This window comes from Anomaloglossus baeobatrachus, unplaced genomic scaffold, assembly GCF_048569485.1.
Source record: "Anomaloglossus baeobatrachus isolate aAnoBae1 unplaced genomic scaffold, aAnoBae1.hap1 Scaffold_3138, whole genome shotgun sequence".
NCBI classification, from domain to species: Eukaryota; Metazoa; Chordata; class Amphibia; order Anura; family Aromobatidae; genus Anomaloglossus; species Anomaloglossus baeobatrachus.
The window spans coordinates 55,109-68,609 of record NW_027442544.1 but is presented as its reverse complement, the minus strand read 5'-3'; the positions used below and the strand labels follow the sequence as shown (position 1 = coordinate 68,609).

Here is a 13,501-nt window from a genome sequence, read left to right as displayed (position 1 = left end):
TGAGAAAGCCCCCCTCTAACCTTTGATAGTAAGCTTTTCTGTAGTCTGCCTGTTGATGTATTTTCCGTTTGAACTGTGCACAACATGAAGAGACGGAACACTGGCGGCTTGTCACAATGCCCCCCGATGACATCACAATAGCGCTGCTGCCTAGAAAACAAGCTGCGCAGAAGAAGTTGTTCTTTGGGTGGGAGGGTGGGCTAGTGGAAGGAGGGGGCAATCTCTTTTTTTCCCGGGTGGTAGGGGGATGACAGGAGAAGGGAAGCGGGTGGTGAGAAAGGTACAGAGGGCAGGGTTTGGGGGCTGGGAAGGAAAGGGAAAAGATTAGGGTTTGGGGATGATGAAAGGGCTTTCTACGGGTAAGGATGGCAAAGGGTGGCAGTGACGGAAAGTCAGGCAACCTGTCCTGTCCGTCTTTTTGTATCGTGAATTGGAAAGACTGCAAGGGGGAGGGGAGTTGCTTGCGCCCTAAAGGAGGAGTTATTCAGATTCATTGCAGTGGGCGGCGGCTGCAAAACGCACCATTCTTCTTGTTTTGGCTCTGCAAAGCAGCCTTTTCAAGGGTTGGCTTGGGTGACAAAATGTCTTGTGTAGGCGTGGGTTTGTCTCCCTCTCGCTCTCTCTCCCTAAGATGTGTCCGGCATAGGCCAGGGTGCCACTCGAGGCCCAAACCAATTCTGGTTATCGCTTCTCGGCCTTTTGGCTAAGATCAAGTGTAGTATCTGTTCTTATCAGTTTAATATCTGATACGTCCCCTATCTGGGGACCATATATTAAATGGATTTTTAGAACAGGGAGATGGAAAAAGAGCTTGCTCTGTCCACTCCACGCATTGACCTGGTATTGCAGTACCTCCAGGAACGGTGCACCCCTTCTTAACCCAGTTTCCAAAAGCAGAACTCAATTCACCTGATTCATATTAGCCCGATTTAATGAATTGGAAGAAAGCATACGTCTTCATATGCACCTCAATTTGGCCCATTCACTTTTCACACTTCCTCCTTTTGTTTTTTATCTTTCACACTTTTGACTTTCTTTATTCATCCAAATAGCAAACTCATCACCACTCAACCTGACCAACTCGGCTATGTCCCCGTGCTGCAGTTCTCTGTCTTATCTAGATCATTTGCAATTGAATGGAATAGATCCCTTTTGGACAAAGTGGATTCACCTGCTGCTGCAGTGACCACAGGTGTGATAACATCTAGAATTGGCATCTGGTGCGATCTCTCCGCTTCCACTCCAAAGAAAGTTACCTGTTTATTCCTATCATGCATTGGTTTTTGGGGTTTTCTTTGAGTAATGATGATCTCTTTAGTAGTCTGTTGGCGCCCTCTCCTGGAGGAATAGTTTGCTTGCTCTTGGACATTCTAAAAGAGAGGTCATGATAGACATTGAGCTTCTGAGCTCAATTGGGGACAGTCATGGGTGATGAATGTTTGCAACCTACTGCGAAGCCTCATACCGCAATATAAGGAACGTCAAATACTAAGAAAGGGCGGCCTATGAAAGAATTACTACTTTCAATAAGTACACTTAAACGGCTAATTGGGAATAGAAAAACTGTAAAAAGCCCTCTGAGAAAGCCCCCCTCTAACCTTTGATAGTAAGCTTTTCTGTAGTCTGCCTGTTGATGTATTTTCCGTTTGAACTGTGCACAACATGAAGAGACGGAACACTGGCGGCTTGTCACAATGCCCCCCGATGACATCACAATAGCGCTGCTGCCTAGAAAACAAGCTGCGCAGAAGAAGTTGTTCTTTGGGTGGGAGGGTGGGCTAGTGGAAGGAGGGGGCAATCTCTTTTTTTCCCGGGTGGTAGGGGGATGACAGGAGAAGGGAAGCGGGTGGTGAGAAAGGTACAGAGGGCAGGGTTTGGGGGCTGGGAAGGAAAGGGAAAAGATTAGGGTTTGGGGATGATGAAAGGGCTTTCTACGGGTAAGGATGGCAAAGGGTGGCAGTGACGGAAAGTCAGGCAACCTGTCCTGTCCGTCTTTTTGTATCGTGAATTGGAAAGACTGCAAGGGGGAGGGGAGTTGCTTGCGCCCTAAAGGAGGAGTTATTCAGATTCATTGCAGTGGGCGGCGGCTGCAAAACGCACCATTCTTCTTGTTTTGGCTCTGCAAAGCAGCCTTTTCAAGGGTTGGCTTGGGTGACAAAATGTCTTGTGTAGGCGTGGGTTTGTCTCCCTCTCGCTCTCTCTCCCTAAGATGTGTCCGGCATAGGCCAGGGTGCCACTCGAGGCCCAAACCAATTCTGGTTATCGCTTCTCGGCCTTTTGGCTAAGATCAAGTGTAGTATCTGTTCTTATCAGTTTAATATCTGATACGTCCCCTATCTGGGGACCATATATTAAATGGATTTTTAGAACAGGGAGATGGAAAAAGAGCTTGCTCTGTCCACTCCACGCATTGACCTGGTATTGCAGTACCTCCAGGAACGGTGCACCCCTTCTTAACCCAGTTTCCAAAAGCAGAACTCAATTCACCTGATTCATATTAGCCCGATTTAATGAATTGGAAGAAAGCATACGTCTTCATATGCACCTCAATTTGGCCCATTCACTTTTCACACTTCCTCCTTTTGTTTTTTATCTTTCACACTTTTGACTTTCTTTATTCATCCAAATAGCAAACTCATCACCACTCAACCTGACCAACTCGGCTATGTCCCCGTGCTGCAGTTCTCTGTCTTATCTAGATCATTTGCAATTGAATGGAATAGATCCCTTTTGGACAAAGTGGATTCACCTGCTGCTGCAGTGACCACAGGTGTGATAACATCTAGAATTGGCATCTGGTGCGATCTCTCCGCTTCCACTCCAAAGAAAGTTACCTGTTTATTCCTATCATGCATTGGTTTTTGGGGTTTTCTTTGAGTAATGATGATCTCTTTAGTAGTCTGTTGGCGCCCTCTCCTGGAGGAATAGTTTGCTTGCTCTTGGACATTCTAAAAGAGAGGTCATGATAGACATTGAGCTTCTGAGCTCAATTGGGGACAGTCATGGGTGATGAATGTTTGCAACCTACTGCGAAGCCTCATACCGCAATATAAGGAACGTCAAATACTAAGAAAGGGCGGCCTATGAAAGAATTACTACTTTCAATAAGTACACTTAAACGGCTAATTGGGAATAGAAAAACTGTAAAAAGCCCTCTGAGAAAGCCCCCCTCTAACCTTTGATAGTAAGCTTTTCTGTAGTCTGCCTGTTGATGTATTTTCCGTTTGAACTGTGCACAACATGAAGAGACGGAACACTGGCGGCTTGTCACAATGCCCCCCGATGACATCACAATAGCGCTGCTGCCTAGAAAACAAGCTGCGCAGAAGAAGTTGTTCTTTGGGTGGGAGGGTGGGCTAGTGGAAGGAGGGGGCAATCTCTTTTTTTCCCGGGTGGTAGGGGGATGACAGGAGAAGGGAAGCGGGTGGTGAGAAAGGTACAGAGGGCAGGGTTTGGGGGCTGGGAAGGAAAGGGAAAAGATTAGGGTTTGGGGATGATGAAAGGGCTTTCTACGGGTAAGGATGGCAAAGGGTGGCAGTGACGGAAAGTCAGGCAACCTGTCCTGTCCGTCTTTTTGTATCGTGAATTGGAAAGACTGCAAGGGGGAGGGGAGTTGCTTGCGCCCTAAAGGAGGAGTTATTCAGATTCATTGCAGTGGGCGGCGGCTGCAAAACGCACCATTCTTCTTGTTTTGGCTCTGCAAAGCAGCCTTTTCAAGGGTTGGCTTGGGTGACAAAATGTCTTGTGTAGGCGTGGGTTTGTCTCCCTCTCGCTCTCTCTCCCTAAGATGTGTCCGGCATAGGCCAGGGTGCCACTCGAGGCCCAAACCAATTCTGGTTATCGCTTCTCGGCCTTTTGGCTAAGATCAAGTGTAGTATCTGTTCTTATCAGTTTAATATCTGATACGTCCCCTATCTGGGGACCATATATTAAATGGATTTTTAGAACAGGGAGATGGAAAAAGAGCTTGCTCTGTCCACTCCACGCATTGACCTGGTATTGCAGTACCTCCAGGAACGGTGCACCCCTTCTTAACCCAGTTTCCAAAAGCAGAACTCAATTCACCTGATTCATATTAGCCCGATTTAATGAATTGGAAGAAAGCATACGTCTTCATATGCACCTCAATTTGGCCCATTCACTTTTCACACTTCCTCCTTTTGTTTTTTATCTTTCACACTTTTGACTTTCTTTATTCATCCAAATAGCAAACTCATCACCACTCAACCTGACCAACTCGGCTATGTCCCCGTGCTGCAGTTCTCTGTCTTATCTAGATCATTTGCAATTGAATGGAATAGATCCCTTTTGGACAAAGTGGATTCACCTGCTGCTGCAGTGACCACAGGTGTGATAACATCTAGAATTGGCATCTGGTGCGATCTCTCCGCTTCCACTCCAAAGAAAGTTACCTGTTTATTCCTATCATGCATTGGTTTTTGGGGTTTTCTTTGAGTAATGATGATCTCTTTAGTAGTCTGTTGGCGCCCTCTCCTGGAGGAATAGTTTGCTTGCTCTTGGACATTCTAAAAGAGAGGTCATGATAGACATTGAGCTTCTGAGCTCAATTGGGGACAGTCATGGGTGATGAATGTTTGCAACCTACTGCGAAGCCTCATACCGCAATATAAGGAACGTCAAATACTAAGAAAGGGCGGCCTATGAAAGAATTACTACTTTCAATAAGTACACTTAAACGGCTAATTGGGAATAGAAAAACTGTAAAAAGCCCTCTGAGAAAGCCCCCCTCTAACCTTTGATAGTAAGCTTTTCTGTAGTCTGCCTGTTGATGTATTTTCCGTTTGAACTGTGCACAACATGAAGAGACGGAACACTGGCGGCTTGTCACAATGCCCCCCGATGACATCACAATAGCGCTGCTGCCTAGAAAACAAGCTGCGCAGAAGAAGTTGTTCTTTGGGTGGGAGGGTGGGCTAGTGGAAGGAGGGGGCAATCTCTTTTTTTCCCGGGTGGTAGGGGGATGACAGGAGAAGGGAAGCGGGTGGTGAGAAAGGTACAGAGGGCAGGGTTTGGGGGCTGGGAAGGAAAGGGAAAAGATTAGGGTTTGGGGATGATGAAAGGGCTTTCTACGGGTAAGGATGGCAAAGGGTGGCAGTGACGGAAAGTCAGGCAACCTGTCCTGTCCGTCTTTTTGTATCGTGAATTGGAAAGACTGCAAGGGGGAGGGGAGTTGCTTGCGCCCTAAAGGAGGAGTTATTCAGATTCATTGCAGTGGGCGGCGGCTGCAAAACGCACCATTCTTCTTGTTTTGGCTCTGCAAAGCAGCCTTTTCAAGGGTTGGCTTGGGTGACAAAATGTCTTGTGTAGGCGTGGGTTTGTCTCCCTCTCGCTCTCTCTCCCTAAGATGTGTCCGGCATAGGCCAGGGTGCCACTCGAGGCCCAAACCAATTCTGGTTATCGCTTCTCGGCCTTTTGGCTAAGATCAAGTGTAGTATCTGTTCTTATCAGTTTAATATCTGATACGTCCCCTATCTGGGGACCATATATTAAATGGATTTTTAGAACAGGGAGATGGAAAAAGAGCTTGCTCTGTCCACTCCACGCATTGACCTGGTATTGCAGTACCTCCAGGAACGGTGCACCCCTTCTTAACCCAGTTTCCAAAAGCAGAACTCAATTCACCTGATTCATATTAGCCCGATTTAATGAATTGGAAGAAAGCATACGTCTTCATATGCACCTCAATTTGGCCCATTCACTTTTCACACTTCCTCCTTTTGTTTTTTATCTTTCACACTTTTGACTTTCTTTATTCATCCAAATAGCAAACTCATCACCACTCAACCTGACCAACTCGGCTATGTCCCCGTGCTGCAGTTCTCTGTCTTATCTAGATCATTTGCAATTGAATGGAATAGATCCCTTTTGGACAAAGTGGATTCACCTGCTGCTGCAGTGACCACAGGTGTGATAACATCTAGAATTGGCATCTGGTGCGATCTCTCCGCTTCCACTCCAAAGAAAGTTACCTGTTTATTCCTATCATGCATTGGTTTTTGGGGTTTTCTTTGAGTAATGATGATCTCTTTAGTAGTCTGTTGGCGCCCTCTCCTGGAGGAATAGTTTGCTTGCTCTTGGACATTCTAAAAGAGAGGTCATGATAGACATTGAGCTTCTGAGCTCAATTGGGGACAGTCATGGGTGATGAATGTTTGCAACCTACTGCGAAGCCTCATACCGCAATATAAGGAACGTCAAATACTAAGAAAGGGCGGCCTATGAAAGAATTACTACTTTCAATAAGTACACTTAAACGGCTAATTGGGAATAGAAAAACTGTAAAAAGCCCTCTGAGAAAGCCCCCCTCTAACCTTTGATAGTAAGCTTTTCTGTAGTCTGCCTGTTGATGTATTTTCCGTTTGAACTGTGCACAACATGAAGAGACGGAACACTGGCGGCTTGTCACAATGCCCCCCGATGACATCACAATAGCGCTGCTGCCTAGAAAACAAGCTGCGCAGAAGAAGTTGTTCTTTGGGTGGGAGGGTGGGCTAGTGGAAGGAGGGGGCAATCTCTTTTTTTCCCGGGTGGTAGGGGGATGACAGGAGAAGGGAAGCGGGTGGTGAGAAAGGTACAGAGGGCAGGGTTTGGGGGCTGGGAAGGAAAGGGAAAAGATTAGGGTTTGGGGATGATGAAAGGGCTTTCTACGGGTAAGGATGGCAAAGGGTGGCAGTGACGGAAAGTCAGGCAACCTGTCCTGTCCGTCTTTTTGTATCGTGAATTGGAAAGACTGCAAGGGGGAGGGGAGTTGCTTGCGCCCTAAAGGAGGAGTTATTCAGATTCATTGCAGTGGGCGGCGGCTGCAAAACGCACCATTCTTCTTGTTTTGGCTCTGCAAAGCAGCCTTTTCAAGGGTTGGCTTGGGTGACAAAATGTCTTGTGTAGGCGTGGGTTTGTCTCCCTCTCGCTCTCTCTCCCTAAGATGTGTCCGGCATAGGCCAGGGTGCCACTCGAGGCCCAAACCAATTCTGGTTATCGCTTCTCGGCCTTTTGGCTAAGATCAAGTGTAGTATCTGTTCTTATCAGTTTAATATCTGATACGTCCCCTATCTGGGGACCATATATTAAATGGATTTTTAGAACAGGGAGATGGAAAAAGAGCTTGCTCTGTCCACTCCACGCATTGACCTGGTATTGCAGTACCTCCAGGAACGGTGCACCCCTTCTTAACCCAGTTTCCAAAAGCAGAACTCAATTCACCTGATTCATATTAGCCCGATTTAATGAATTGGAAGAAAGCATACGTCTTCATATGCACCTCAATTTGGCCCATTCACTTTTCACACTTCCTCCTTTTGTTTTTTATCTTTCACACTTTTGACTTTCTTTATTCATCCAAATAGCAAACTCATCACCACTCAACCTGACCAACTCGGCTATGTCCCCGTGCTGCAGTTCTCTGTCTTATCTAGATCATTTGCAATTGAATGGAATAGATCCCTTTTGGACAAAGTGGATTCACCTGCTGCTGCAGTGACCACAGGTGTGATAACATCTAGAATTGGCATCTGGTGCGATCTCTCCGCTTCCACTCCAAAGAAAGTTACCTGTTTATTCCTATCATGCATTGGTTTTTGGGGTTTTCTTTGAGTAATGATGATCTCTTTAGTAGTCTGTTGGCGCCCTCTCCTGGAGGAATAGTTTGCTTGCTCTTGGACATTCTAAAAGAGAGGTCATGATAGACATTGAGCTTCTGAGCTCAATTGGGGACAGTCATGGGTGATGAATGTTTGCAACCTACTGCGAAGCCTCATACCGCAATATAAGGAACGTCAAATACTAAGAAAGGGCGGCCTATGAAAGAATTACTACTTTCAATAAGTACACTTAAACGGCTAATTGGGAATAGAAAAACTGTAAAAAGCCCTCTGAGAAAGCCCCCCTCTAACCTTTGATAGTAAGCTTTTCTGTAGTCTGCCTGTTGATGTATTTTCCGTTTGAACTGTGCACAACATGAAGAGACGGAACACTGGCGGCTTGTCACAATGCCCCCCGATGACATCACAATAGCGCTGCTGCCTAGAAAACAAGCTGCGCAGAAGAAGTTGTTCTTTGGGTGGGAGGGTGGGCTAGTGGAAGGAGGGGGCAATCTCTTTTTTTCCCGGGTGGTAGGGGGATGACAGGAGAAGGGAAGCGGGTGGTGAGAAAGGTACAGAGGGCAGGGTTTGGGGGCTGGGAAGGAAAGGGAAAAGATTAGGGTTTGGGGATGATGAAAGGGCTTTCTACGGGTAAGGATGGCAAAGGGTGGCAGTGACGGAAAGTCAGGCAACCTGTCCTGTCCGTCTTTTTGTATCGTGAATTGGAAAGACTGCAAGGGGGAGGGGAGTTGCTTGCGCCCTAAAGGAGGAGTTATTCAGATTCATTGCAGTGGGCGGCGGCTGCAAAACGCACCATTCTTCTTGTTTTGGCTCTGCAAAGCAGCCTTTTCAAGGGTTGGCTTGGGTGACAAAATGTCTTGTGTAGGCGTGGGTTTGTCTCCCTCTCGCTCTCTCTCCCTAAGATGTGTCCGGCATAGGCCAGGGTGCCACTCGAGGCCCAAACCAATTCTGGTTATCGCTTCTCGGCCTTTTGGCTAAGATCAAGTGTAGTATCTGTTCTTATCAGTTTAATATCTGATACGTCCCCTATCTGGGGACCATATATTAAATGGATTTTTAGAACAGGGAGATGGAAAAAGAGCTTGCTCTGTCCACTCCACGCATTGACCTGGTATTGCAGTACCTCCAGGAACGGTGCACCCCTTCTTAACCCAGTTTCCAAAAGCAGAACTCAATTCACCTGATTCATATTAGCCCGATTTAATGAATTGGAAGAAAGCATACGTCTTCATATGCACCTCAATTTGGCCCATTCACTTTTCACACTTCCTCCTTTTGTTTTTTATCTTTCACACTTTTGACTTTCTTTATTCATCCAAATAGCAAACTCATCACCACTCAACCTGACCAACTCGGCTATGTCCCCGTGCTGCAGTTCTCTGTCTTATCTAGATCATTTGCAATTGAATGGAATAGATCCCTTTTGGACAAAGTGGATTCACCTGCTGCTGCAGTGACCACAGGTGTGATAACATCTAGAATTGGCATCTGGTGCGATCTCTCCGCTTCCACTCCAAAGAAAGTTACCTGTTTATTCCTATCATGCATTGGTTTTTGGGGTTTTCTTTGAGTAATGATGATCTCTTTAGTAGTCTGTTGGCGCCCTCTCCTGGAGGAATAGTTTGCTTGCTCTTGGACATTCTAAAAGAGAGGTCATGATAGACATTGAGCTTCTGAGCTCAATTGGGGACAGTCATGGGTGATGAATGTTTGCAACCTACTGCGAAGCCTCATACCGCAATATAAGGAACGTCAAATACTAAGAAAGGGCGGCCTATGAAAGAATTACTACTTTCAATAAGTACACTTAAACGGCTAATTGGGAATAGAAAAACTGTAAAAAGCCCTCTGAGAAAGCCCCCCTCTAACCTTTGATAGTAAGCTTTTCTGTAGTCTGCCTGTTGATGTATTTTCCGTTTGAACTGTGCACAACATGAAGAGACGGAACACTGGCGGCTTGTCACAATGCCCCCCGATGACATCACAATAGCGCTGCTGCCTAGAAAACAAGCTGCGCAGAAGAAGTTGTTCTTTGGGTGGGAGGGTGGGCTAGTGGAAGGAGGGGGCAATCTCTTTTTTTCCCGGGTGGTAGGGGGATGACAGGAGAAGGGAAGCGGGTGGTGAGAAAGGTACAGAGGGCAGGGTTTGGGGGCTGGGAAGGAAAGGGAAAAGATTAGGGTTTGGGGATGATGAAAGGGCTTTCTACGGGTAAGGATGGCAAAGGGTGGCAGTGACGGAAAGTCAGGCAACCTGTCCTGTCCGTCTTTTTGTATCGTGAATTGGAAAGACTGCAAGGGGGAGGGGAGTTGCTTGCGCCCTAAAGGAGGAGTTATTCAGATTCATTGCAGTGGGCGGCGGCTGCAAAACGCACCATTCTTCTTGTTTTGGCTCTGCAAAGCAGCCTTTTCAAGGGTTGGCTTGGGTGACAAAATGTCTTGTGTAGGCGTGGGTTTGTCTCCCTCTCGCTCTCTCTCCCTAAGATGTGTCCGGCATAGGCCAGGGTGCCACTCGAGGCCCAAACCAATTCTGGTTATCGCTTCTCGGCCTTTTGGCTAAGATCAAGTGTAGTATCTGTTCTTATCAGTTTAATATCTGATACGTCCCCTATCTGGGGACCATATATTAAATGGATTTTTAGAACAGGGAGATGGAAAAAGAGCTTGCTCTGTCCACTCCACGCATTGACCTGGTATTGCAGTACCTCCAGGAACGGTGCACCCCTTCTTAACCCAGTTTCCAAAAGCAGAACTCAATTCACCTGATTCATATTAGCCCGATTTAATGAATTGGAAGAAAGCATACGTCTTCATATGCACCTCAATTTGGCCCATTCACTTTTCACACTTCCTCCTTTTGTTTTTTATCTTTCACACTTTTGACTTTCTTTATTCATCCAAATAGCAAACTCATCACCACTCAACCTGACCAACTCGGCTATGTCCCCGTGCTGCAGTTCTCTGTCTTATCTAGATCATTTGCAATTGAATGGAATAGATCCCTTTTGGACAAAGTGGATTCACCTGCTGCTGCAGTGACCACAGGTGTGATAACATCTAGAATTGGCATCTGGTGCGATCTCTCCGCTTCCACTCCAAAGAAAGTTACCTGTTTATTCCTATCATGCATTGGTTTTTGGGGTTTTCTTTGAGTAATGATGATCTCTTTAGTAGTCTGTTGGCGCCCTCTCCTGGAGGAATAGTTTGCTTGCTCTTGGACATTCTAAAAGAGAGGTCATGATAGACATTGAGCTTCTGAGCTCAATTGGGGACAGTCATGGGTGATGAATGTTTGCAACCTACTGCGAAGCCTCATACCGCAATATAAGGAACGTCAAATACTAAGAAAGGGCGGCCTATGAAAGAATTACTACTTTCAATAAGTACACTTAAACGGCTAATTGGGAATAGAAAAACTGTAAAAAGCCCTCTGAGAAAGCCCCCCTCTAACCTTTGATAGTAAGCTTTTCTGTAGTCTGCCTGTTGATGTATTTTCCGTTTGAACTGTGCACAACATGAAGAGACGGAACACTGGCGGCTTGTCACAATGCCCCCCGATGACATCACAATAGCGCTGCTGCCTAGAAAACAAGCTGCGCAGAAGAAGTTGTTCTTTGGGTGGGAGGGTGGGCTAGTGGAAGGAGGGGGCAATCTCTTTTTTTCCCGGGTGGTAGGGGGATGACAGGAGAAGGGAAGCGGGTGGTGAGAAAGGTACAGAGGGCAGGGTTTGGGGGCTGGGAAGGAAAGGGAAAAGATTAGGGTTTGGGGATGATGAAAGGGCTTTCTACGGGTAAGGATGGCAAAGGGTGGCAGTGACGGAAAGTCAGGCAACCTGTCCTGTCCGTCTTTTTGTATCGTGAATTGGAAAGACTGCAAGGGGGAGGGGAGTTGCTTGCGCCCTAAAGGAGGAGTTATTCAGATTCATTGCAGTGGGCGGCGGCTGCAAAACGCACCATTCTTCTTGTTTTGGCTCTGCAAAGCAGCCTTTTCAAGGGTTGGCTTGGGTGACAAAATGTCTTGTGTAGGCGTGGGTTTGTCTCCCTCTCGCTCTCTCTCCCTAAGATGTGTCCGGCATAGGCCAGGGTGCCACTCGAGGCCCAAACCAATTCTGGTTATCGCTTCTCGGCCTTTTGGCTAAGATCAAGTGTAGTTTGGGAGGGTACTACCTTGGTTGGTGCTGAAAGGTGCCAGGGTATTGCACAACTGCTGACCTTGGGGGAGTGCTCCCTCTCGCTCTCTCTCCCTAAGATGTGTCCGGCATAGGCCAGGGTGCCACTCGAGGCCCAAACCAATTCTGGTTATCGCTTCTCGGCCTTTTGGCTAAGATCAAGTGTAGTATCTGTTCTTATCAGTTTAATATCTGATACGTCCCCTATCTGGGGACCATATATTAAATGGATTTTTAGAACAGGGAGATGGAAAAAGAGCTTGCTCTGTCCACTCCACGCATTGACCTGGTATTGCAGTACCTCCAGGAACGGTGCACCCCTTCTTAACCCAGTTTCCAAAAGCAGAACTCAATTCACCTGATTCATATTAGCCCGATTTAATGAATTGGAAGAAAGCATACGTCTTCATATGCACCTCAATTTGGCCCATTCACTTTTCACACTTCCTCCTTTTGTTTTTTATCTTTCACACTTTTGACTTTCTTTATTCATCCAAATAGCAAACTCATCACCACTCAACCTGACCAACTCGGCTATGTCCCCGTGCTGCAGTTCTCTGTCTTATCTAGATCATTTGCAATTGAATGGAATAGATCCCTTTTGGACAAAGTGGATTCACCTGCTGCTGCAGTGACCACAGGTGTGATAACATCTAGAATTGGCATCTGGTGCGATCTCTCCGCTTCCACTCCAAAGAAAGTTACCTGTTTATTCCTATCATGCATTGGTTTTTGGGGTTTTCTTTGAGTAATGATGATCTCTTTAGTAGTCTGTTGGCGCCCTCTCCTGGAGGAATAGTTTGCTTGCTCTTGGACATTCTAAAAGAGAGGTCATGATAGACATTGAGCTTCTGAGCTCAATTGGGGACAGTCATGGGTGATGAATGTTTGCAACCTACTGCGAAGCCTCATACCGCAATATAAGGAACGTCAAATACTAAGAAAGGGCGGCCTATGAAAGAATTACTACTTTCAATAAGTACACTTAAACGGCTAATTGGGAATAGAAAAACTGTAAAAAGCCCTCTGAGAAAGCCCCCCTCTAACCTTTGATAGTAAGCTTTTCTGTAGTCTGCCTGTTGATGTATTTTCCGTTTGAACTGTGCACAACATGAAGAGACGGAACACTGGCGGCTTGTCACAATGCCCCCCGATGACATCACAATAGCGCTGCTGCCTAGAAAACAAGCTGCGCAGAAGAAGTTGTTCTTTGGGTGGGAGGGTGGGCTAGTGGAAGGAGGGGGCAATCTCTTTTTTTCCCGGGTGGTAGGGGGATGACAGGAGAAGGGAAGCGGGTGGTGAGAAAGGTACAGAGGGCAGGGTTTGGGGGCTGGGAAGGAAAGGGAAAAGATTAGGGTTTGGGGATGATGAAAGGGCTTTCTACGGGTAAGGATGGCAAAGGGTGGCAGTGACGGAAAGTCAGGCAACCTGTCCTGTCCGTCTTTTTGTATCGTGAATTGGAAAGACTGCAAGGGGGAGGGGAGTTGCTTGCGCCCTAAAGGAGGAGTTATTCAGATTCATTGCAGTGGGCGGCGGCTGCAAAACGCACCATTCTTCTTGTTTTGGCTCTGCAAAGCAGCCTTTTCAAGGGTTGGCTTGGGTGACAAAATGTCTTGTGTAGGCGTGGGTTTGTCTCCCTCTCGCTCTCTCTCCCTAAGATGTGTCCGGCATAGGCCAGGGTGCCACTCGAGGCCCAAACCAATTCTGGTTATCGCTTC

General features: G+C 46.7%; 8 non-coding genes across 8 annotated transcripts; all 8 read left to right on the top strand.

Moving 5' to 3' along the window:
• Positions 1–683: 683 nt before the first annotated feature.
• LOC142269176 (U2 spliceosomal RNA) lies at positions 684–874 on the top strand. Its single transcript, XR_012734718.1, has one exon. It is a non-coding gene; the product is annotated as a U2 spliceosomal RNA (small nuclear RNA).
• A 1,387-nt stretch (positions 875–2,261) lies between these two features.
• On the top strand, positions 2,262–2,452 carry LOC142269175 (U2 spliceosomal RNA). The gene has a single exon (XR_012734717.1). It is a non-coding gene; the product is annotated as a U2 spliceosomal RNA (small nuclear RNA).
• A 1,387-nt stretch (positions 2,453–3,839) lies between these two features.
• Positions 3,840–4,030, top strand: LOC142269174 (U2 spliceosomal RNA). The gene has a single exon (XR_012734716.1). It is a non-coding gene; the product is annotated as a U2 spliceosomal RNA (small nuclear RNA).
• A 1,387-nt stretch (positions 4,031–5,417) lies between these two features.
• On the top strand, positions 5,418–5,608 carry LOC142269173 (U2 spliceosomal RNA). Its single transcript, XR_012734715.1, has one exon. It is a non-coding gene; the product is annotated as a U2 spliceosomal RNA (small nuclear RNA).
• Positions 5,609–6,995: 1,387 nt separating this feature from the next.
• On the top strand, positions 6,996–7,186 carry LOC142269171 (U2 spliceosomal RNA). The gene has a single exon (XR_012734713.1). It is a non-coding gene; the product is annotated as a U2 spliceosomal RNA (small nuclear RNA).
• Positions 7,187–8,573: 1,387 nt separating this feature from the next.
• LOC142269169 (U2 spliceosomal RNA) lies at positions 8,574–8,764 on the top strand. The gene has a single exon (XR_012734712.1). It is a non-coding gene; the product is annotated as a U2 spliceosomal RNA (small nuclear RNA).
• Positions 8,765–10,151: 1,387 nt separating this feature from the next.
• Positions 10,152–10,342, top strand: LOC142269168 (U2 spliceosomal RNA). Its single transcript, XR_012734711.1, has one exon. It is a non-coding gene; the product is annotated as a U2 spliceosomal RNA (small nuclear RNA).
• A 1,573-nt stretch (positions 10,343–11,915) lies between these two features.
• Positions 11,916–12,106, top strand: LOC142269167 (U2 spliceosomal RNA). Its single transcript, XR_012734710.1, has one exon. It is a non-coding gene; the product is annotated as a U2 spliceosomal RNA (small nuclear RNA).
• Positions 12,107–13,501: the final 1,395 nt, after the last annotated feature.